Source organism: Balaenoptera acutorostrata, chromosome 14 (assembly GCF_949987535.1).
Source record: "Balaenoptera acutorostrata chromosome 14, mBalAcu1.1, whole genome shotgun sequence".
NCBI classification, from domain to species: Eukaryota; Metazoa; Chordata; class Mammalia; order Artiodactyla; family Balaenopteridae; genus Balaenoptera; species Balaenoptera acutorostrata.
In genome coordinates this window covers 93216456-93243341 of record NC_080077.1, presented here as the reverse complement: position 1 = coordinate 93243341, position 26886 = coordinate 93216456, and positions in this window count along the sequence as shown.

Genomic DNA, 26886 nt, shown 5'->3' with positions numbered 1-26886 from the left:
CATACCCTTGTCAACACAATGCTGCATACTCCCTGTCATCACAATTCTCCATGACTGCGGTCACCACAATAATCCAGGACAATTTTCATAATAATGCTTCATGCCCCCAGTCATCACAGTGCTCCATGATACCTTTCATCTCAATTCCTAGATGATCAATGTCATGACAATGCCCCATGTCACCTGTCATCACAATTCGCTATGACCCTTGTCATCACAATACTCGATGAACCGTGTCATCACAGTGTGCCAGGACACATGTCATCACAATGATCCATGACTACTTTCATCACAATGCCCCAATACACCTGTCATCACAATGCTCCATGGCTCCTGTTATCATATTGCTCCATGATCTCTTTCATCACAATGTTCCATGACCACTGTCATCACCATGCTTCATGACGCCTGTCATCTCAGTGCTCCATGGCCCCTTTCATCACAATGCTCCATGAACCCAGTCATCACAATGTTCCCTGCCCTTTTCATCACAATGCTCCATGGGCACTCTCATCACAATGCTCCATGCCAATGTCATCAAAATGCCCCATGACACTTGTCATCACAATGCTCCATGGCCTTTGTCATCACAATGTTCCATGGCCCCTATCATCACAGTGCTCCATGATACCTTTCTTCACAATTCTAGATGACCACTGTCATCACAATGCCCCATGACAGATGTCATCACAATTCGCCATGGTCCTTGTCATCACAATGCTCCATGAACCGTGTCATCACAAGGTTCCAGGACACTTGTCATCACAAAGTTCCATGATCACTTTCATCACAATGCTCCATGAACCCTGTCATCTCAATGCTCCATAGCCTTTGTATTCACAATGCTCCATGGTCCCTGTAATCACAGTGCTCCATGACCCCTTTCATCACAATGCTCCAAGACCGCTGTCATCACAATGCCCCATGACGCCTGCCATCACAAATCTCCAAGGCCTCTCTTACCAAAAAGCACCGTGATCCCTCTCAGCACAATGTTCCATGACACTTTTCATCACAATGCTCCATGGGCACTCTCAGCACAATGCTCCATGCCCTTGTCATCAAAATGCTCCAGAACTCTTGTCATCATAATGCTCCATGCCAATGTCATCAAAATGCCCCATGACACTTGTCATCACAATGCTCCATGGCCTTTGTCATCACAATGCTCCATGACCCCTGTCATCACAAAGTTCTCTGCCCATATCATCACAAGGTTCCTTGTCACCTTTAATCACAATGCTCCATGCCCTTTCATCACAATGCTCCAGAATTCTTGTCATCGCAATGTTCCTTGACCGTGTCATCACAATGCTCCATGACCCTTGTCATCACAAAGCTCCATGACCCCTGTCATCACAATGATCCATGACTCCTTTCCTCACAGTGCTCCAGTACACTTTTCATCACAATGCTCCATGCCATTGTCAGCACAGTGTTCCTTGGACCCTGTCATCAAAATGCTCCATCCCCTTTTCATCACAATGCCCCAGATATCCTATCATTACAATGCTCCATGCCCGTGTCAACACAATGCTCCATGACCCCTGACATCAAAATGCTTTATGAGCCTTGTTATCAGAATGTTCCATGACCCCTGTTATCAAAATGATCCATGACCGTTGCGATCACTATGCTGCATGATATATTTTATCCCAATTCTCTGTGACCGCTGTCATCACAATGCTCCAGGACAATTTTCATCACAATGCTCCATGCCCCCTGTCATCACAGTGCCCCATAAACCCTGTAATCACAATGCTCCATGACCCTGTCATCACAATGCTACATGACACCTGTCATCACATTGTTCCATGGCCTATGTATTCACAATGCTCCATGGACACTGTAATCACACTGCTCCATGTTCCCTTTCAACACAATGCTCCATGACTCCTGTCATCACAACGTTCCATGAAAGTTGTCATCAAAATGCTCCATGACCCCGCTCACCACAAGTTTCCCTGCCCTTGTCATCACAATGCTCCATGACCCATGTAATCACAATGGTACATGGCCTTGTCATCACAATGCTCCATGGTCTCTTTCATCACCATGCTCCATGGTCTTTCTCATCACAATGCTCTATGACCCCTGTCATCACAATGCTCCACGCCGTTGTCATCACAATGCTCCATGGCCCCTGTAATCACAATGCTCCATTCACTTTTCATCACAATGCTCCAGAACCCTTGTCCTCATAATGCTCCATTCCCGTGTCATCCCATTGCTCAATGACACTTGTCATCAAAATGTTCCTTGGCCTTTGTCATCACAGTGCTCCATGATACCTTTAATCAAAATTCTACATCACCACTGTCATCACAATGCAAGATGACCAATGTCATCACAATGCCCCATGACACGTCTCATCACAATTCGCCTTGGCCCTTGTCATCTCAATGCTGTATGAACCGTGTCATCACTAGGTTCCAGGACACTTGTCATCACAGTGATCCATGACCACTTTCATCACAATGCTCCATGACCTCTCTTATCTCAATGCTCCATGGCCTTTGTATTCACAATGTTCTATTGTCCCGATAATCGCGTTGCTCCATGAACACTTTCATCACAATGCTCCTTGACCACTGTCACCATAATGCCCCATGACGTCTCTCATCACTGTGCTCCAAGGCCACTCTCATCAAAATGCTCCATGATCTGTGTCAGCACAATATTGCCTGACACTTGTCATCACAATGCTCCATGATCCCTGTAATCACAATGATCCCTGCCAATGTCATCACAATGCTCCATGTCTCCTGTAATCACAATGCTCCATGCCCTTGTCATCACAATGCTCCAGGTCTGTTGTCATTACCATGCTTCATGCCCGTGTCATCACAATGCTCCATGATTATTGTCTTCAAAATGCTCCATGGCCCATGTCATCACAGTGCTCCATGACCCCTGTCATCACAATGCTCTATGGCCTTTGTCATCACAATGCTCTATGTCGGTTTTCATCACAATTCTCAATGACCACTTTAATCACTATGCTCGCTGACCATTTTCATCACATTTCTCTATTGTCATTACAATTCCCCATGGCCCCTTTCTTCACAATGCTCCATGATGCCTGTCATCACAATGCTCCATGGCTTTTGTTATCACAATGTTCCAGGACCAGTTTCATCACAATACTCCATCCCCCTTGTCATCATGGTGCACAATGAAACCTTTCATTACAATGCTCCATTCACTTTTCATCACAATGCTCCAGAACCCTTGTCCTCATAATGCTCCATTCCCGTGTCATCCCATTGCTCAATGACACTTGTCATCAAAATGTTCCTTGGCCTTTGTCATCACAGTGCTCCATGATACCTTTAATCAAAATTCTACATCACCACTGTCATCACAATGCAAGATGACCAATGTCATCACAATGCCCCATGACACGTCTCATCACAATTCGCCTTGGCCCTTGTCATCTCAATGCTGTATGAACCGTGTCATCACTAGGTTCCAGGACACTTGTCATCACAGTGATCCATGACCACTTTCATCACAATGCTCCATGACCTCTCTTATCTCAATGCTCCATGGCCTTTGTATTCACAATGTTCTATTGTCCCGATAATCGCGTTGCTCCATGAACACTTTCATCACAATGCTCCTTGACCACTGTCACCATAATGCCCCATGACGTCTCTCATCACTGTGCTCCAAGGCCACTCTCATCAAAATGCTCCATGATCTGTGTCAGCACAATATTGCCTGACACTTGTCATCACAATGCTCCATGATCCCTGTAATCACAATGATCCCTGCCAATGTCATCACAATGCTCCATGTCTCCTGTAATCACAATGCTCCATGCCCTTGTCATCACAATGCTCCAGGTCTGTTGTCATTACCATGCTTCATGCCCGTGTCATCACAATGCTCCATGATTATTGTCTTCAAAATGCTCCATGGCCCATGTCATCACAGTGCTCCATGACCCCTGTCATCACAATGCTCTATGGCCTTTGTCATCACAATGCTCTGTGACCCCTGTCAACACAATGCCTGATGACCACTGTCATCAAAATGCTAAATGGCACTTGTCATCACAATGCTCTATGATGCCTGTCATCACTATTCTCCATGTCACTTGTTATCACAATGCTCCATGGCCCCTGTATGCACAGTGCTCCATGAACCGTTTCATCTCAATGCTCCATGACCTCACTCATCACAATGTTCCATGGCCCTTGTCATCACAGTGCTCCAAGCCTTTGTCATCACACTGCTCCATGGCACCTGTAATCACAATGCTCCATGCCCTTGTCATCACTGGGCTCCACAACTCTTGTCATTATGCTGCTCCATGTCCATTTCATCACCATGCTCCATGACACTTGTCATCACAATTCGCCATGACCATTGTCATCACAATGCTCCATGAAACATGTCATCACAGGGTCCCAGGACACATGTCATCACAATGATCCATTACCACTTTCATCACAATGTTCCATGACCACTGTCATCTCAATGCTCCATGGCCTTTGTATTCACAATGCTCCATGGCCCCTGTAATCACAGTGCTCCATAACACCTTTCATCATAATGCTCCATGACCACTGCCATCTCAATGCCCCATGACGCCTGTCATCACAATACTCCAAGGCCCCTCTCATCACAATGCTCCATGACACTTGTCATCACATTGCTCCATAACACCTGTCATCACAGTGTTCCGTGCCCATGTCATGACAATGCTCCATGTCCCCTATAATCACAATGCTCCATGCCTTTTTCCTCACAATGCTCCAGAATTCTTGTCATCACAATGTTCCATGACCGTGGCATCACAGTGCTCCATGGCCCTTGTCATCACAATGCTCCAGAATTTTTGTCATCACAATGTTCCATGACCGTGTCATCACAATGCCACATGACCCTGGTCATCACAATTCTCCATGACCTTTGTCATCACAATGCTCTATGTCGGTTTTCATCACAATTCTCAATGACCACTTTAATCACTATGCTCGCTGACCATTTTCATCACATTTCTCTATTGTCATTACAATTCCCCATGGCCCCTTTCTTCACAATGCTCCATGATGCCTGTCATCACAATGCTCCATGGCTTTTGTTATCACAATGTTCCAGGACCAGTTTCATCACAATACTCCATCCCCCTTGTCATCATGGTGCACAATGAAACCTTTCATTACAATGCTCCATGACACTTGTCATCACAATGCTCCATGGCCTTTATCATCACAATGCTCCCAGGCACTTTTCATCACGATGTTCCATGAAAATTTTCATCACAATGCTCCATGACCATTGTCATCACAATAGTCCATACCCTTGTCAACACAATGCTGCATACTCCCTGTCATCACAATTCTCCATGACTGCTGTCACCACAATAATCCAGGACAATTTTCATAATAATGCTTCATGCCCCCAGTCATCACAGTGCTCCATGATACCTTTCATCACAATTCCTAGATGATCAATGTCATGACAATGCCCCATGTCACCTGTCATCACAATTCGCTATGACCCTTGTCATCACAATACTCGATGAACCGTGTCATCACAGTGTGCCAGGACACATGTCATCACAATGATCCATGACTACTTTCATCACAATGCCCCAATACACCTGTCATCACAATGCTCCATGGCTCCTGTTATCATATTGCTCCATGATCTCTTTCATCACAATGTTCCATGACCACTGTCATCACCATGCTTCATGACGCCTGTCATCTCAGTGCTCCATGGCCCCTTTCATCACAATGCTCCATGAACCCAGTCATCACAATGTTCCCTGCCCTTTTCATCACAATGCTCCATGGGCACTCTCATCACAATGCTCCATGCCAATGTCATCAAAATGCCCCATGACACTTGTCATCACAATGCTCCATGGCCTTTGTCATCACAATGTTCCATGGCCCCTATCATCACAGTGCTCCATGATACCTTTCTTCACAATTCTAGATGACCACTGTCATCACAATGCCCCATGACAGATGTCATCACAATTCGCCATGGTCCTTGTCATCACAATGCTCCATGAACCGTGGCATCACAAGGTTCCAGGACACTTGTCATCACAAAGTTCCATGATCACTTTCATCACAATGCTCCATGAACCCTGTCATCTCAATGCTCCATAGCCTTTGTATTCACAATGCTCCATGGTCCCTGTAATCACAGTGCTCCATGACCCCTTTCATCACAATGCTCCAAGACCGCTGTCATCACAATGCCCCATGACGCCTGCCATCACAAATCTCCAAGGCCTCTCTTACCAAAAAGCACCGTGATCCCTCTCAGCACAATGTTCCATGACACTTTTCATCACAATGCTCCATGGGCACTCTCAGCACAATGCTCCATGCCCTTGTCATCAAAATGCTCCAGAACTCTTGTCATCATAATGCTCCATGCCAATGTCATCAAAATGCCCCATGACACTTGTCATCACAATGCTCCATGGCCTTTGTCATCACAATGCTCCATGACCCCTGTCATCACAAAGTTCTCTGCCCATATCATCACAAGGTTCCTTGTCACCTTTAATCACAATGCTCCATGCCCTTTCATCACAATGCTCCAGAATTCTTGTCATCGCAATGTTCCTTGACCGTGTCATCACAATGCTCCATGACCCTTGTCATCACAAAGCTCCATGACCCCTGTCATCACAATGATCCATGACTCCTTTCCTCACAGTGCTCCAGTACACTTTTCATCACAATGCTCCATGCCATTGTCAGCACAGTGTTCCTTGGACCCTGTCATCAAAATGCTCCATCCCCTTTTCATCACAATGCCCCAGATATCCTATCATTACAATGCTCCATGCCCGTGTCAACACAATGCTCCATGACCCCTGACATCAAAATGCTTTATGAGCCTTGTTATCAGAATGTTCCATGACCCCTGTTATCAAAATGATCCATGACCGTTGCGATCACTATGCTGCATGATATATTTTATCCCAATTCTCTGTGACCGCTGTCATCACAATGCTCCAGGACAATTTTCATCACAATGCTCCATGCCCCCTGTCATCACAGTGCCCCATAAACCCTGTAATCACAATGCTCCATGACCCTGTCATCACAATGCTACATGACACCTGTCATCACATTGTTCCATGGCCTATGTATTCACAATGCTCCATGGACACTGTAATCACACTGCTCCATGTTCCCTTTCAACACAATGCTCCATGACTCCTGTCATCACAACGTTCCATGAAAGTTGTCATCAAAATGCTCCATGACCCCGCTCACCACAAGTTTCCCTGCCCTTGTCATCACAATGCTCCATGACCCATGTAATCACAATGGTACATGGCCTTGTCATCACAATGCTCCATGGTCTCTTTCATCACCATGCTCCATGGTCTTTCTCATCACAATGCTCTATGACCCCTGTCATCACAATGCTCCACGCCGTTGTCATCACAATGCTCCATGGCCCCTGTAATCACAATGCTCCATTCACTTTTCATCACAATGCTCCAGAACCCTTGTCCTCATAATGCTCCATTCCCGTGTCATCCCATTGCTCAATGACACTTGTCATCAAAATGTTCCTTGGCCTTTGTCATCACAGTGCTCCATGATACCTTTAATCAAAATTCTACATCACCACTGTCATCACAATGCAAGATGACCAATGTCATCACAATGCCCCATGACACGTCTCATCACAATTCGCCTTGGCCCTTGTCATCTCAATGCTGTATGAACCGTGTCATCACTAGGTTCCAGGACACTTGTCATCACAGTGATCCATGACCACTTTCATCACAATGCTCCATGACCTCTCTTATCTCAATGCTCCATGGCCTTTGTATTCACAATGTTCTATTGTCCCGATAATCGCGTTGCTCCATGAACACTTTCATCACAATGCTCCTTGACCACTGTCACCATAATGCCCCATGACGTCTCTCATCACTGTGCTCCAAGGCCACTCTCATCAAAATGCTCCATGATCTGTGTCAGCACAATATTGCCTGACACTTGTCATCACAATGCTCCATGATCCCTGTAATCACAATGATCCCTGCCAATGTCATCACAATGCTCCATGTCTCCTGTAATCACAATGCTCCATGCCCTTGTCATCACAATGCTCCAGGTCTGTTGTCATTACCATGCTTCATGCCCGTGTCATCACAATGCTCCATGATTATTGTCTTCAAAATGCTCCATGGCCCATGTCATCACAGTGCTCCATGACCCCTGTCATCACAATGCTCTATGGCCTTTGTCATCACAATGCTCTGTGACCCCTGTCAACACAATGCCTGATGACCACTGTCATCAAAATGCTAAATGGCACTTGTCATCACAATGCTCTATGATGCCTGTCATCACTATTCTCCATGTCACTTGTTATCACAATGCTCCATGGCCCCTGTATGCACAGTGCTCCATGAACCGTTTCATCTCAATGCTCCATGACCTCACTCATCACAATGTTCCATGGCCCTTCTCATCACAGTGCTCCAAGCCTTTGTCATCACACTGCTCCATGGCACCTGTAATCACAATGCTCCATGCCCTTGTCATCACTGGGCTCCACAACTCTTGTCATTATACTGCTCCATGTCCATTTCATCACCATGCTCCATGACACTTGTCATCACAATTCGCCATGACCATTGTCATCACAATGCTCCATGAAACATGTCATCACAGGGTCCCAGGACACATGTCATCACAATGATCCATTACCACTTTCATCACAATGTTCCATGACCACTGTCATCTCAATGCTCCATGGCCTTTGTATTCACAATGCTCCATGGCCCCTGTAATCACAGTGCTCCATAACACCTTTCATCATAATGCTCCATGACCACTGCCATCTCAATGCCCCATGACGCCTGTCATCACAATACTCCAAGGCCCCTCTCATCACAATGCTCCATGACACTTGTCATCACATTGCTCCATAACACCTGTCATCACAGTGTTCTGTGCCCATGTCATCACAATGCTCCATGTCCCCTATAATCACAATGCTCCATGCCTTTTTCCTCACAATGCTCCAGAATTCTTGTCATCACAATGTTCCATGACCGTGGCATCACAGTGCTCCATGGCCCTTGTCATCACAATGCTCCAGAATATTTGTCATCACAATGCTCCATGGCCTTTGTCATCACAATGTTCCATGGCCCCTGTCATCACAGTGCTCCATGATACCTTTCATCACAATTCTAGATGACCACTGTCATCACAATGCCCCATGACAGATGTCATCACAATTCGCCATGGTCCTTGTCATCGCAATGCTCCATGAATCGTGTCATCACAAAGTTCCAGGACACTTGTCATCACAAAGTTCCATGATCACTTTCATCACAATGCTCCATGAACCCTGTCATCTCAATGCTCCATAGCCTTTGTATTCACAATGCTCCATGGTCCCTGTAATCACAGTGCTCCATGACCCCTTTCATCACAATGCTCCAAGACCGCTGTCATCACAATGCCCCATGACGCCTGCCATCACAAATCTCCAAGGCCTCTCTTACCAAAAAGCACCGTGATCCCTCTCAGCACAATGTTCCATGACACTTTTCATCACAATGCTCCATGGGCACTCTCAGCACAATGCTCCATGCCCTTGTCATCAAAATGCTCCAGAACTCTTGTCATCATAATGCTCCATGCCAATGTCATCAAAATGCCCCATGACACTTGTCATCACAATGCTCCATGGCCTTTGTCATCACAATGCTCCATGACCCCTGTCATCACAAAGTTCTCTGCCCATATCATCACAAGGTTCCTTGTCACCTTTAATCACAATGCTCCATGCCCTTTCATCACAATGCTCCAGAATTCTTGTCATCGCAATGTTCCTTGACCGTGTCATCACAATGCTCCATGACCCTTGTCATCACAAAGCTCCATGACCCCTGTCATCACAATGATCCATGACTCCTTTCCTCACAGTGCTCCAGTACACTTTTCATCACAATGCTCCATGCCATTGTCAGCACAGTGTTCCTTGGACCCTGTCATCAAAATGCTCCATCCCCTTTTCATCACAATGCCCCAGATATCCTATCATTACAATGCTCCATGCCCGTGTCAACACAATGCTCCATGACCCCTGACATCAAAATGCTTTATGAGCCTTGTTATCAGAATGTTCCATGACCCCTGTTATCAAAATGATCCATGACCGTTGCGATCACAATGCTGCATGATACATTGTATCCCAATTCTCTGTGACCGCTGTCATCACAATGCTCCAGGACAATTTTCATCACAATGCTCTATGCCCCCTGTCATCACAGTGCCCCATAACCCCTGTAATCACAATGCTCCATGACCCTGTCATCACAATGCTACATGACACCTGTCATCACATTGTTCCATGGCCTATGTATTCACAATGCTCCATGGACACTGTAATCACACTGCTCCATGTTCCCTTTCAACACAATGCTCCATGACCCCTGTCATCACAACGTTCCATGAAAGTTGTCATCAAAATGCTCCATGACCCCGCTCACCACAAGTTTCCCTGCCCTTGTCATCACAATGCTCCATGACCCATGTAATCACAATGGTACATGGCCTTGTCATCACAATGCTCCATGGTCTCTTTCATCACCATGCTCCATGGTCTTTCTCATCACAATGCTCTATGACCCCTGTCATCACATTGCTCCACGCCGTTGTCATCACAATGCTCCATGGTCCCTGTAATCACAATGCTCCATTCACTTTTCATCACAATGCTCCAGAACCCTTGTCCTCATAATGCTCCATTCCCGTGTCATCCCGTTGCTCAATGACACTTGTCATCAAAATGTTCCTTGGCCTTTGTCATCACAGTGCTCCATGATACCTTTAATCAAAATTCTACATCACCACTGTCATCACAATGCAAGATGACCAATGTCATCACAATGCCCCATGACACGTGTCATCACAATTCGCCTCGGCCCTTGTCATCTCAATGCTGTATGAACCGTGTCATCACTAGGTTCCAGGACACTTGTCATCACAGTGATCCATGACCACTTTCATCACAATGCTCCATGACCTCTCTTATCTCAATGCTCCATGGCCTTTGTATTCACAATGTTCTATTGTCCCGATAATCGCGTTGCTCCATGAACACTTTCATCACAATGCTCCTTGACCACTGTCACCATAATGCCCCATGACGTCTCTCATCACTGTGCTCCAAGGCCACTCTCATCAAAATGCTCCATGATCTGTGTCAGCACAATATTGCCTGACACTTGTCATCACAATGCTCCATGATCCCTGTAATCACAATGATCCCTGCCAATGTCATCACAATGCTCCATGTCTCCTGTAATCACAATGCTCCATGCCCTTGTCATCACAATGCTCCAGGTCTGTTGTCATTACCATGCTTCATGCCCGTGTCATCACAATGCTCCATGATTATTGTCTTCAAAATGCTCCATGGCCCATGTCATCACAGTGCTCCATGACCCCTGTCATCACAATGCTCTATGGCCTTTGTCATCACAATGCTCTGTGACCCCTGTCAACACAATGCCTGATGACCACTGTCATCAAAATGCTAAATGGCACTTGTCATCACAATGCTCTATGATGCCTGTCATCACTATTCTCCATGTCACTTGTTATCACAATGGTCCATGGCCCCTGTATGCACAGTGCTCCATGAACTGTTTCATCTCAATGCTCCATGACCTCACTCATCACAATGCCCCTTGACCCCTGTAATCACAATGTTCCATGGCCCTTGTCATCACAGTGCTCCAAGCCTTTGTCATCACACTGCCCCATGGCACCTGTAATCACAATGCTCCATGCCCTTGTCATCACTGGGCTCCACAACTCTTGTCATTATACTGCTCCATTTCCATTTCATCACCATGCTCCATGACACTTGTCATCACAATTCGCCATGACCATTGTCATCACAATGCTCCATGAAACATGTCATCACAGGGTCCCAGGACACATGTCATCACAATGATCCATTACCACTTTCATCACAATGTTCCATGACCACTGTCATCTCAATGCTCCATGGCCTTTGTATTCACAATGCTCCATGGCCCCTGTAATCACAGTGCTCCATAACACCTTTCATCATAATGCTCCATGACCACTGCCATCTCAATGCCCCATGACGCCTGTCATCACAATACTCCAAGGCCCCTCTCATCACAATGCTCCATGACACTTGTCATCACATTGCTCCATAACACCTGTCATCACAGTGTTCTGTGCCCATGTCATCACAATGCTCCATGTCCCCTATAATCACAATGCTCCATGCCTTTTTCCTCACAATGCTCCAGAATTCTTGTCATCACAATGTTCCATGACCGTGCCATCACAGTGCTCCATGGCCCTTGTCATCACAATGCTCCAGAATTTTTGTCATCACAATGTTCCATGACCGTGTCATCACAATGCCACATGACCCTGGTCATCACAGTTCTCCATGACCTTTGTCATCACAATGCTCTATGTCGGTTTTCATCACAATTCTCAATGACCACTTTAATCACTATGCTCGCTGACCATTTTCATCACATTTCTCTATTGTCATTACAATTCCCCATGGCCCCTTTCTTCACAATGCTCCATGATGCCTGTCATCACAATGCCCCATGGCTTTTGTTATCACAATGCTCCAGGACCAGTTTCATCACAATATTCCATCCCCCTTGTCATCATGGTGCACAATGAAACCTTTCATTACAATGCTCCATGACACTTGTCATCACAATGCTCCATGGCCTTTATCATCACAATGCTCCCAGGCACTTTTCATCACGATGTTCCATGAAAATTTTCATCACAATGCTCCATGACCATTGTCATCACAATAGTCCATACCCTTGTCAACACAATGCTGCATACTCCCTGTCATCACAATTCTCCATGACTGCTGTCACCACAATAATCCAGGACAATTTTCATAATAATGCTTCATGCCCCCAGTCATCACAGTGCTCCATGATACCTTTCATCACAATTCCTAGATGATCAATGTCATGACAATGCCCCATGTCACCTGTCATCACAATTCGCTATGACCCTTGTCATCACAATACTCGATGAACCGTGTCATCACAGTGTGCCAGGACACATGTCATCACAATGATCCATGACTACTTTCATCACAATGCCCCAATACACCTGTCATCACAATGCTCCATGGCTCCTGTTATCATATTGCTCCATGATCTCTTTCATCACAATGTTCCATGACCACTGTCATCACCATGCTTCATGACGCCTGTCATCTCAGTGCTCCATGGCCCCTTTCATCACAATGCTCCATGAACCCAGTCATCACAATGTTCCCTGCCCTTTTCATCACAATGCTCCATGGGCACTCTCATCACAATGCTCCATGCCAATGTCATCAAAATGCCCCATGACACTTGTCATCACAATGCTCCATGGCCTTTGTCATCACAATGTTCCATGGCCCCTATCATCACAGTGCTCCATGATACCTTTCTTCACAATTCTAGATGACCACTGTCATCACAATGCCCCATGACAGATGTCATCACAATTCGCCATGGTCCTTGTCATCACAATGCTCCATGAACCGTGGCATCACAAGGTTCCAGGACACTTGTCATCACAAAGTTCCATGATCACTTTCATCACAATGCTCCATGAACCCTGTCATCTCAATGCTCCATAGCCTTTGTATTCACAATGCTCCATGGTCCCTGTAATCACAGTGCTCCATGACCCCTTTCATCACAATGCTCCAAGACCGCTGTCATCACAATGCCCCATGACGCCTGCCATCACAAATCTCCAAGGCCTCTCTTACCAAAAAGCACCGTGATCCCTCTCAGCACAATGTTCCATGACACTTTTCATCACAATGCTCCATGGGCACTCTCAGCACAATGCTCCATGCCCTTGTCATCAAAATGCTCCAGAACTCTTGTCATCATAATGCTCCATGCCAATGTCATCAAAATGCCCCATGACACTTGTCATCACAATGCTCCATGGCCTTTGTCATCACAATGCTCCATGACCCCTGTCATCACAAAGTTCTCTGCCCATATCATCACAAGGTTCCTTGTCACCTTTAATCACAATGCTCCATGCCCTTTCATCACAATGCTCCAGAATTCTTGTCATCGCAATGTTCCTTGACCGTGTCATCACAATGCTCCATGACCCTTGTCATCACAAAGCTCCATGACCCCTGTCATCACAATGATCCATGACTCCTTTCCTCACAGTGCTCCAGTACACTTTTCATCACAATGCTCCATGCCATTGTCAGCACAGTGTTCCTTGGACCCTGTCATCAAAATGCTCCATCCCCTTTTCATCACAATGCCCCAGATATCCTATCATTACAATGCTCCATGCCCGTGTCAACACAATGCTCCATGACCCCTGACATCAAAATGCTTTATGAGCCTTGTTATCAGAATGTTCCATGACCCCTGTTATCAAAATGATCCATGACCGTTGCGATCACTATGCTGCATGATATATTTTATCCCAATTCTCTGTGACCGCTGTCATCACAATGCTCCAGGACAATTTTCATCACAATGCTCCATGCCCCCTGTCATCACAGTGCCCCATAAACCCTGTAATCACAATGCTCCATGACCCTGTCATCACAATGCTACATGACACCTGTCATCACATTGTTCCATGGCCTATGTATTCACAATGCTCCATGGACACTGTAATCACACTGCTCCATGTTCCCTTTCAACACAATGCTCCATGACTCCTGTCATCACAACGTTCCATGAAAGTTGTCATCAAAATGCTCCATGACCCCGCTCACCACAAGTTTCCCTGCCCTTGTCATCACAATGCTCCATGACCCATGTAATCACAATGGTACATGGCCTTGTCATCACAATGCTCCATGGTCTCTTTCATCACCATGCTCCATGGTCTTTCTCATCACAATGCTCTATGACCCCTGTCATCACAATGCTCCACGCCGTTGTCATCACAATGCTCCATGGCCCCTGTAATCACAATGCTCCATTCACTTTTCATCACAATGCTCCAGAACCCTTGTCCTCATAATGCTCCATTCCCGTGTCATCCCATTGCTCAATGACACTTGTCATCAAAATGTTCCTTGGCCTTTGTCATCACAGTGCTCCATGATACCTTTAATCAAAATTCTACATCACCACTGTCATCACAATGCAAGATGACCAATGTCATCACAATGTCCCATGACACGTCTCATCACAATTCGCCTTGGCCCTTGTCATCTCAGTGCTGTATGAACCGTGTCATCACTAGGTTCCAGGACACTTGTCATCACAGTGATCCATGACCACTTTCATCACAATGCTCCATGACCTCTCTTATCTCAATGCTCCATGGCCTTTGTATTCACAATGTTCTATTGTCCCGATAATCGCGTTGCTCCATGAACACTTTCATCACAATGCTCCTTGACCACTGTCACCATAATGCCCCATGACGTCTCTCATCACTGTGCTCCAAGGCCACTCTCATCAAAATGCTCCATGATCTGTGTCAGCACAATATTGCCTGACACTTGTCATCACAATGCTCCATGATCCCTGTAATCACAATGATCCCTGCCAATGTCATCACAATGCTCCATGTCTCCTGTAATCACAATGCTCCATGCCCTTGTCATCACAATGCTCCAGGTCTGTTGTCATTACCATGCTTCATGCCCGTGTCATCACAATGCTCCATGATTATTGTCTTCAAAATGCTCCATGGCCCATGTCATCACAGTGCTCCATGACCCCTGTCATCACAATGCTCTATGGCCTTTGTCATCACAATGCTCTGTGACCCCTGTCAACACAATGCCTGATGACCACTGTCATCAAAATGCTAAATGGCACTTGTCATCACAATGCTCTATGATGCCTGTCATCACTATTCTCCATGTCACTTGTTATCACAATGGTCCATGGCCCCTGTATGCACAGTGCTCCATGAACCGTTTCATCTCAATGCTCCATGACCTCACTCATCACAATGTTCCATGGCCCTTGTCATCACAGTGCTCCAAGCCTTTGTCATCACACTGCTCCATGGCACCTGTAATCACAATGCTCCATGCCCTTGTCATCACTGGGCTCCACAACTCTTGTCATTATACTGCTCCATGTCCATTTCATCACCATGCTCCATGACACTTGTCATCACAATTCGCCATGACCATTGTCATCACAATGCTCCATGAAACATGTCATCACAGGGTCCCAGGACACATGTCATCACAATGATCCATTACCACTTTCATCACAATGTTCCATGACCACTGTCATCTCAAAGCTCCATGGCCTTTGTATTCACAATGCTCCATGGCCCCTGTAATCACAGTGCTCCATAACACCTTTCATCATAATGCTCCATGACCACTGCCATCTCAATGCCCCATGACGCCTGTCATCACAATACTCCAAGGCCCCTCTCATCACAATGCTCCATGACACTTGTCATCACATTGCTCCATAACACCTGTCATCACAGTGTTCTGTGCCCATGTCATCACAATGCTCCATGTCCCCTATAATCACAATGCTCCATGCCTTTTTCCTCACAATGCTCCAGAATTCTTGTCATCACAATGTTCCATGACCGTGGCATCACAGTGCTCCATGGCCCTTGTCATCACAATGCTCCAGAATTTTTGTCATCCCAATGTTCCATGACCGTGTCATCACAATGCCACATGACCCTGGTCATCACAGTTCTCCATGACCTTTGTCATCACAATGCTCTATGTCGGTTTTCATCACAATTCTCAATGACCACTTTAATCACTATGCTCGCTGACCATTTTCATCACATTTCTCTATTGTCATTACAATTCCCCATGGCCCCTTTCTTCACAATGCTCCATGATGCCTGTCATCACAATGCCCCATGGCTTTTGTTATCACAATTCTCCAGGAGCAGTTTCATCACAATATTCCATCCCCCTTGTCATCATGGTGCACAATGAAACCTTTCATTACAATGCTCCATGACACTTGTCATCACAATGCTCCATGGCCTTTATCATCACAATGCTCCCAGGCACTTTTCATCACGATGTTCCATGAAAATTTTCATCACAATGCTCCATGACCATTGTCATCACAATAGTCCATACCCTTGTCAACACAATGCTGCATACTCCCTGTCATCACAATTCTCCATGACTGCTGTCACCACAATAATCCAGGACAATTTTCATAATAATGCTTCATGCCCCCAGTCATCACAGTGCTCCATGATACCTTTCATCACAATTCCTAGATGATCAATGTCATGACAATGCCCCATGTCACCTGTCATCACAATTCGCTATGACCCTTGTCATCACAATACTCGATGAACCGTGTCATCACAGTGTGCCAGGACACATGTCATCACAATGATCCATGACTACTTTCATCACAATGCCCCAATACACCTGTCATCACAATGCTCCATGGCTCCTGTTATCATATTGCTCCATGATCTCTTTCATCACAATGTTCCATGACCACTGTCATCACCATGCTTCATGACGCCTGTCATCTCAGTGCTCCATGGCCCCTTTCATCACAATGCTCCATGAACCCAGTCATCACAATGTTCCCTGCCCTTTTCATCACAATGCTCCATGGGCACTCTCATCACAATGCTCCATGCCAATGTCATCAAAATGCCCCATGACACTTGTCATCACAATGCTCCATGGCCTTTGTCATCACAATGTTCCATGGCCCCTATCATCACAGTGCTCCATGATACCTTTCTTCACAATTCTAGATGACCACTGTCATCACAATGCCCCATGACAGATGTCATCACAATTCGCCATGGTCCTTGTCATCACAATGCTCCATGAACCGTGTCATCACAAGGTTCCAGGACACTTGTCATCACAAAGTTCCATGATCACTTTCATCACAATGCTCCATGAACCCTGTCATCTCAATGCTCCATAGCCTTTGTATTCACAATGCTCCATGGTCCCTGTAATCACAGTGCTCCATGACCCCTTTCATCACAATGCTCCAAGACCGCTGTCATCACAATGCCCCATGACGCCTGCCATCACAAATCTCCAAGGCCTCTCTTACCAAAAAGCACCGTGATCCCTCTCAGCACAATGTTCCATGACACTTTTCATCACAATGCTCCATGGGCACTCTCAGCACAATGCTCCATGCCCTTGTCATCAAAATGCTCCAGAACTCTTGTCATCATAATGCTCCATGCCAATGTCATCAAAATGCCCCATGACACTTGTCATCACAATGCTCCATGGCCTTTGTCATCACAATGCTCCATGACCCCTGTCATCACAAAGTTCTCTGCCCATATCATCACAAGGTTCCTTGTCACCTTTAATCACAATGCTCCATGCCCTTTCATCACAATGCTCCAGAATTCTTGTCATCGCAATGTTCCTTGACCGTGTCATCACAATGCTCCATGACCCTTGTCATCACAAAGCTCCATGACCCCTGTCATCACAATGATCCATGACTCCTTTCCTCACAGTGCTCCAGTACACTTTTCATCACAATGCTCCATGCCATTGTCAGCACAGTGTTCCTTGGACCCTGTCATCAAAATGCTCCATCCCCTTTTCATCACAATGCCCAGGATATCCTATCATTACAATGCTCCATGCCCGTGTCAACACAATGCTCCATGACCCCTGACATCAAAATGCTTTATGAGCCTTGTTATCAGAATGTTCCATGACCCCTGTTATCAAAATGATCCATGACCGTTGCGATCACTATGCTGCATGATATATTTTATCCCAATTCTCTGTGACCGCTGTCATCACAATGCTCCAGGACAATTTTCATCACAATGCTCCATGCCCCCTGTCATCACAGTGCCCCATAAACCCTGTAATCACAATGCTCCATGACCCTGTCATCACAATGCTACATGACACCTGTCATCACATTGTTCCATGGCCTATGTATTCACAATGCTCCATGGACACTGTAATCACACTGCTCCATGTTCCCTTTCAACACAATGCTCCATGACTCCTGTCATCACAACGTTCCATGAAAGTTGTCATCAAAATGCTCCATGACCCCGCTCACCACAAGTTTCCCTGCCCTTGTCATCACAATGCTCCATGACCCATGTAATCACAATGGTACATGGCCTTGTCATCACAATGCTCCATGGTCTCTTTCATCACCATGCTCCATGGTCTTTCTCATCACAATGCTCTATGACCCCTGTCATCACAATGCTCCACGCCGTTGTCATCACAATGCTCCATGGCCCCTGTAATCACAATGCTCCATTCACTTTTCATCACAATGCTCCAGAACCCTTGTCCTCATAATGCTCCATTCCCGTGTCATCCCATTGCTCAATGACACTTGTCATCAAAATGTTCCTTGGCCTTTGTCATCACAGTGCTCCATGATACCTTTAATCAAAATTCTACATCACCACTGTCATCACAATGCAAGATGACCAATGTCATCACAATGCCCCATGACACGTCTCATCACAATTCGCCTTGGCCCTTGTCATCTCAATGCTGTATGAACCGTGTCATCACTAGGTTCCAGGACACTTGTCATCACAGTGATCCATGACCACTTTCATCACAATGCTCCATGACCTCTCTTATCTCAATGCTCCATGGCCTTTGTATTCACAATGTTCTATTGTCCCGATAATCGCGTTGCTCCATGAACACTTTCATCACAATGCTCCTTGACCACTGTCACCATAATGCCCCATGACGTCTCTCATCACTGTGCTCCAAGGCCACTCTCATCAAAATGCTCCATGATCTGTGTCAGCACAATATTGCCTGACACTTGTCATCACAATGCTCCATGATCCCTGTAATCACAATGATCCCTGCCAATGTCATCACAATGCTCCATGTCTCCTGTAATCACAATGCTCCATGCCCTTGTCATCACAATGCTCCAGGTCTGTTGTCATTACCATGCTTCATGCCCGTGTCATCACAATGCTCCATGATTATTGTCTTCAAAATGCTCCATGGCCCATGTCATCACAGTGCTCCATGACCCCTGTCATCACAATGCTCTATGGCCTTTGTCATCACAATGCTCTGTGACCCCTGTCAACACAATGCCTGATGACCACTGTCATCAAAATGCTAAATGGCACTTGTCATCACAATGCTCTATGATGCCTGTCATCACTATTCTCCATGTCACTTGTTATCACAATGCTCCATGGCCCCTGTATGCACAGTGCTCCATGAACCGTTTCATCTCAATGCTCCATGACCTCACTCATCACAATGTTCCATGGCCCTTCTCATCACAGTGCTCCAAGCCTTTGTCATCACACTGCTCCATGGCACCTGTAATCACAATGCTCCATGCCCTTGTCATCACTGGGCTCCACAACTCTTGTCATTATACTGCTCCATGTCCATTTCATCACCATGCTCCATGACACTTGTCATCACAATTCGCCATGACCATTGTCATCACAATGCTCCATGAAACATGTCATCACAGGGTCCCAGGACACATGTCATCACAATGATCCATTACCACTTTCATCACAATGTTCCATGACCACTGTCATCTCAAAGCTCCATGGCCTTTGTATTCACAATGCTCCATGGCCCCTGTAATCACAGTGCTCCATAACACCTTTCATCATAATGCTCCATGACCACTGCCATCTCAATGCCCCATGACGCCTGTCATCACAATACTCCAAGGCCCCTCTCATCACAATGCTCCATGACACTTGTCATCACATTGCTCCATAACACCTGTCATCACAGTGTTCTGTGCCCATGTCATCACAATGCTCCATGTCCCCTATAATCACAATGCTCCATGCCTTTTTCCTCACAATGCTCCAGAATTCTTGTCATCACAATGTTCCATGACCGTGCCATCACAGTGCTCCATGGCCCTTGTCATCACAATGCTCCAGAATTTTTGTCATCACAATGTTCCATGACCGTGTCATCACAATGCCACATGACCCTGGTCATCACAGTTCTCCATGACCTTTGTCATCACAATGCTCTATGTCGGTTTTCATCACAATTCTCAATGACCACTTTAATCACTATGCTCGCTGACCATTTTCATCACATTTCTCTATTGTCATTACAATTCCCCATGGCCCCTTTCTTCACAATGCTCCATGATGCCTGTCATCACAATGCCCCATGGCTTTTGTTATCACAATGCTCCAGGACCAGTTTCATCACAATATTCCATCCCCCTTGTCATCATGGTGCACAATGAAACCTTTCATTACAATGCTCCATGACACTTGTCATCACAATGCTCCATGGCCTTTATCATCACAATGCTCCCAGGCACTTTTCATCACGATGTTCCATGAAAATTTTCATCACAATGCTCCATGACCATTGTCATCACAATAGTCCATACCCTTGTCAACACAATGCTGCATACTCCCTGTCATCACAATTCTCCATGACTGCTGTCACCACAATAATCCAGGACAATTTTCATAATAATGCTTCATGCCCCCAGTCATCACAGTGCTCCATGATACCTTTCATCACAATTCCTAGATGATCAATGTCATGACAATGCCCCATGTCACCTGTCATCACAATTCGCTATGACCCTTGTCATCACAATACTCGATGAACCGTGTCATCACAGTGTGCCAGGACACATGTCATCACAATGATCCATGACTACTTTCATCACAATGCCCCAATACACCTGTCATCACAATGCTCCATGGCTCCTGTTATCATATTGCTCCATGATCTCTTTCATCACAATGTTCCATGACCACTGTCATCACCATGCTTCATGACGCCTGTCATCTCAGTGCTCCATGGCCCCTTTCATCACAATGCTCCATGAACCCAGTCATCACAATGTTCCCTGCCCTTTTCATCACAATGCTCCATGGGCACTCTCATCACAATGCTCCATGCCAATGTCATCAAAATGCCCCATGACACTTGTCATCACAATGCTCCATGGCCTTTGTCATCACAATGTTCCATGGCCCCTATCATCACAGTGCTCCATGATACCTTTCTTCACAATTCTAGATGACCACTGTCATCACAATGCCCCATGACAGATGTCATCACAATTCGCCATGGTCCTTGTCATCACAATGCTCCATGAACCGTGTCATCACAAGGTTCCAGGACACTTGTCATCACAAAGTTCCATGATCACTTTCATCACAATGCTCCATGAACCCTGTCATCTCAATGCTCCATAGCCTTTGTATTCACAATGCTCCATGGTCCCTGTAATCACAGTGCTCCATGACCCCTTTCATCACAATGCTCCAAGACCGCTGTCATCACAATGCCCCATGACGCCTGCCATCACAAATCTCCAAGGCCTCTCTTACCAAAAAGCACCGTGATCCCTCTCAGCACAATGTTCCATGACACTTTTCATCACAATGCTCCATGGGCACTCTCAGCACAATGCTCCATGCCCTTGTCATCAAAATGCTCCAGAACTCTTGTCATCATAATGCTCCATGCCAATGTCATCAAAATGCCCCATGACACTTGTCATCACAATGTTCCATGGCCTTTGTCATCACAATGCTCCATGACCCCTGTCATCACAAAGTTCTCTGCCCATATCATCACAAGGTTCCTTGTCACCTTTAATCACAATGCTCCATGCCCTTTCATCACAATGCTCCAGAATTCTTGTCATCGCAATGTTCCTTGACCGTGTCATCACAATGCTCCATGACCCTTGTCATCACAAAGCTCCATGACCCCTGTCATCACAATGATCCATGACTCCTTTCCTCACAGTGCTCCAGTACACTTTTCATCACAATGCTCCATGCCATTGTCAGCACAGTGTTCCTTGGACCCTGTCATCAAAATGCTCCATCCCCTTTTCATCACAATGCCCCAGATATCCTATCATTACAATGCTCCATGCCCGTGTCAACACAATGCTCCATGACCCCTGACATCAAAATGCTTTATGAGCCTTGTTATCAGAATGTTCCATGACCCCTGTTATCAAAATGATCCATGACCATTGCGATCACTATGCTGCATGATATATTTTATCCCAATTCTCTGTGACCGCTGTCATCACAATGCTCCAGGACAATTTTCATCACAATGCTCCATGCCCCCTGTCATCACAGTGCCCCATAAACCCTGTAATCACAATGCTCCATGACCCTGTCATCACAATGCTACATGACACCTGTCATCACATTGTTCCATGGCCTATGTATTCACAATGCTCCATGGACACTGTAATCACACTGCTCCATGTTCCCTTTCAACACAATGCTCCATGACTCCTGTCATCACAACGTTCCATGAAAGTTGTCATCAAAATGCTCCATGACCCCGCTCACCACAAGTTTCCCTGCCCTTGTCATCACAATGCTCCATGACCCATGTAATCACAATGGTACATGGCCTTGTCATCACAATGCTCCATGGTCTCTTTCATCACCATGCTCCATGGTCTTTCTCATCACAATGCTCTATGACCCCTGTCATCACAATGCTCCACGCCGTTGTCATCACAATGCTCCATGGCCCCTGTAATCACAATGCTCCATTCACTTTTCATCACAATGCTCCAGAGCCCTTGTCCTCATAATGCTCCATTCCCGTGTCATCCCATTGCTCAATGACACTTGTCATCAAAATGTTCCTTGGCCTTTGTCATCACAGTGCTCCATGATACCTTTAATCAAAATTCTACATCACCACTGTCATCACAATGCAAGATGACCAATGTCATCACAATGCCCCATGACACGTCTCATCACAATTCGCCTTGGCCCTTGTCATCTCAATGCTGTATGAACCGTGTCATCACTAGGTTCCAGGACACTTGTCATCACAGTGATCCATGACCACTTTCATCACAATGCTCCATGACCTCTCTTATCTCAATGCTCCATGGCCTTTGTATTCACAATGTTCTATTGTCCCGATAATCGCGTTGCTCCATGAACACTTTCATCACAATGCTCCTTGACCACTGTCACCATAATGCCCCATGACGTCTCTCATCACTGTGCTCCAAGGCCACTCTCATCAAAATGCTCCATGATCTGTGTCAGCACAATATTGCCTGACACTTGTCATCACAATGCTCCATGATCCCTGTAATCACAATGATCCCTGCCAATGTCATCACAATGCTCCATGTCTCCTGTAATCACAATGCTCCATGCCCTTGTCATCACAATGCTCCAGGTCTGTTGTCATTACCATGCTTCATGCCCGTGTCATCACAATGCTCCATGATTATTGTCTTCAAAATGCTCCATGGCCCATGTCATCACAGTGCTCCATGACCCCTGTCATCACAATGCTCTATGGCCTTTGTCATCACAATGCTCTGTGACCCCTGTCAACACAATGCCTGATGACCACTGTCATCAAAATGCTAAATGGCACTTGTCATCACAATGCTCTATGATGCCTGTCATCACTATTCTCCATGTCACTTGTTATCACAATGCTCCATGGCCCCTGTATGCACAGTGCTCCATGAACCGTTTCATCTCAATGCTCCATGACCTCACTCATCACAATGTTCCATGGCCCTTCTCATCACAGTGCTCCAAGCCTTTGTCATCACACTGCTCCATGGCACCTGTAATCACAATGCTCCATGCCCTTGTCATCACTGGGCTCCACAACTCTTGTCATTATACTGCTCCATGTCCATTTCATCACCATGCTCCATGACACTTGTCATCACAATTCGCCATGACCATTGTCATCACAATGCTCCATGAAACATGTCATCACAGGGTCCCAGGACACATGTCATCACAATGATCCATTACCACTTTCATCACAATGTTCCATGACCACTGTCATCTCAATGCTCCATGGCCTTTGTATTCACAATGCTCCATGGCCCCTGTAATCACAGTGCTCCATAACACCTTTCATCATAATGCTCCATGACCACTGCCATCTCAATGCCCCATGACGCCTGTCATCACAATACTCCAAGGCCCCTCTCATCACAATGCTCCATGACACTTGTCATCACATTGCTCCATAACACCTGTCATCACAGTGTTCTGTGCCCATGTCATCACAATGCTCCATGTCCCCTATAATCACAATGCTCCATGCCTTTTTCCTCACAATGCTCCAGAATTCTTGTCATCACAATGTTCCATGACCGTGGCATCACAGTGCTCCATGGCCCTTGTCATCACAATGCTCCAGAATTTTTGTCATCACAATGTTCCATGACCGTGTCATCACAATGCCACATGACCCTGGTCATCACAGTTCTCCATGACCTTTGTCATCACAATGCTCTATGTCGGTTTTCATCACAATTCTCAATGACCACTTTAATCACTATGCTCGCTGACCATTTTCATCACATTTCTCTATTGTCATTACAATTCCCCATGGCCCCTTTCTTCACAATGCTCCATGATGCCTGTCATCACAATGCCCCATGGCTTTTGTTATCACAATGCTCCAGGACCAGTTTCATCACAATACTCCATCCCCCTTGTCATCATGGTGCACAATGAAACCTTTCATTACAATGCTCCATGACACTTGTCATCACAATGCTCCATGGCCTTTATCATCACAATGCTCCCAGGCACTTTTCATCACGATGTTCCATGAAAATTTTCATCACAATGCTCCATGACCATTGTCATCACAATAGTCCATACCCTTGTCAACACAATGCTGCATACTCCCTGTCATCACAATTCTCCATGACTGCTGTCACCACAATAATCCAGGACAATTTTCATAATAATGCTTCATGCCCCCAGTCATCACAGTGCTCCATGATACCTTTCATCACAATTCCTAGATGATCAATGTCATGACAATGCCCCATGTCACCTGTCATCACAATTCGCTATGACCCTTGTCATCACAATACTCGATGAACCGTGTCATCACAGTGTGCCAGGACACATGTCATCACAATGATCCATGACTACTTTCATCACAATGCCCCAATACACCTGTCATCACAATGCTCCATGGCTCCTGTTATCATATTGCTCCATGATCTCTTTCATCACAATGTTCCATGACCACTGTCATCACCATGCTTCATGACGCCTGTCATCTCAGTGCTCCATGGCCCCTTTCATCACAATGCTCCATGAACCCAGTCATCACAATGTTCCCTGCCCTTTTCATCACAATGCTCCATGGGCACTCTCATCACAATGCTCCATGCCAATGTCATCAAAATGCCCCATGACACTTGTCATCACAATGCTCCATGGCCTTTGTCATCACAATGTTCCATGGCCCCTATCATCACAGTGCTCCATGATACCTTTCTTCACAATTCTAGATGACCACTGTCATCACAATGCCCCATGACAGATGTCATCACAATTCGCCATGGTCCTTGTCATCACAATGCTCCATGAACCGTGTCATCACAAGGTTCCAGGACACTTGTCATCACAAAGTTCCATGATCACTTTCATCACAATGCTCCATGAACCCTGTCATCTCAATGCTCCATAGCCTTTGTATTCACAATGCTCCATGGTCCCTGTAATCACAGTGCCCCATTACCCCTGTAATCACAATGCTCCATGACCCTGACATCACAATGCTACATGACACCTGTCATCACATTGTTCCATGGCCTATGTATTCACAATGCTCCATGGACACTGTAATCACACTGCTCCATGTTCCCTTTCAACACAATGCTCCATGACTCCTGTCATCACAACGTTCCATGAAAGTTGTCATCAAAATGCTCCATGACCCCGCTCACCACAAGTTTCCCTGCCCTTGTCATCACAATGCTCCATGACCCATGTAATCACAATGGTACATGGCCTTGTCATCACAATGCTCCATGGTCTCTTTCATCACCATGCTCCATGGTCTTTCTCATCACAATGCTCTATGACCCCTGTCATC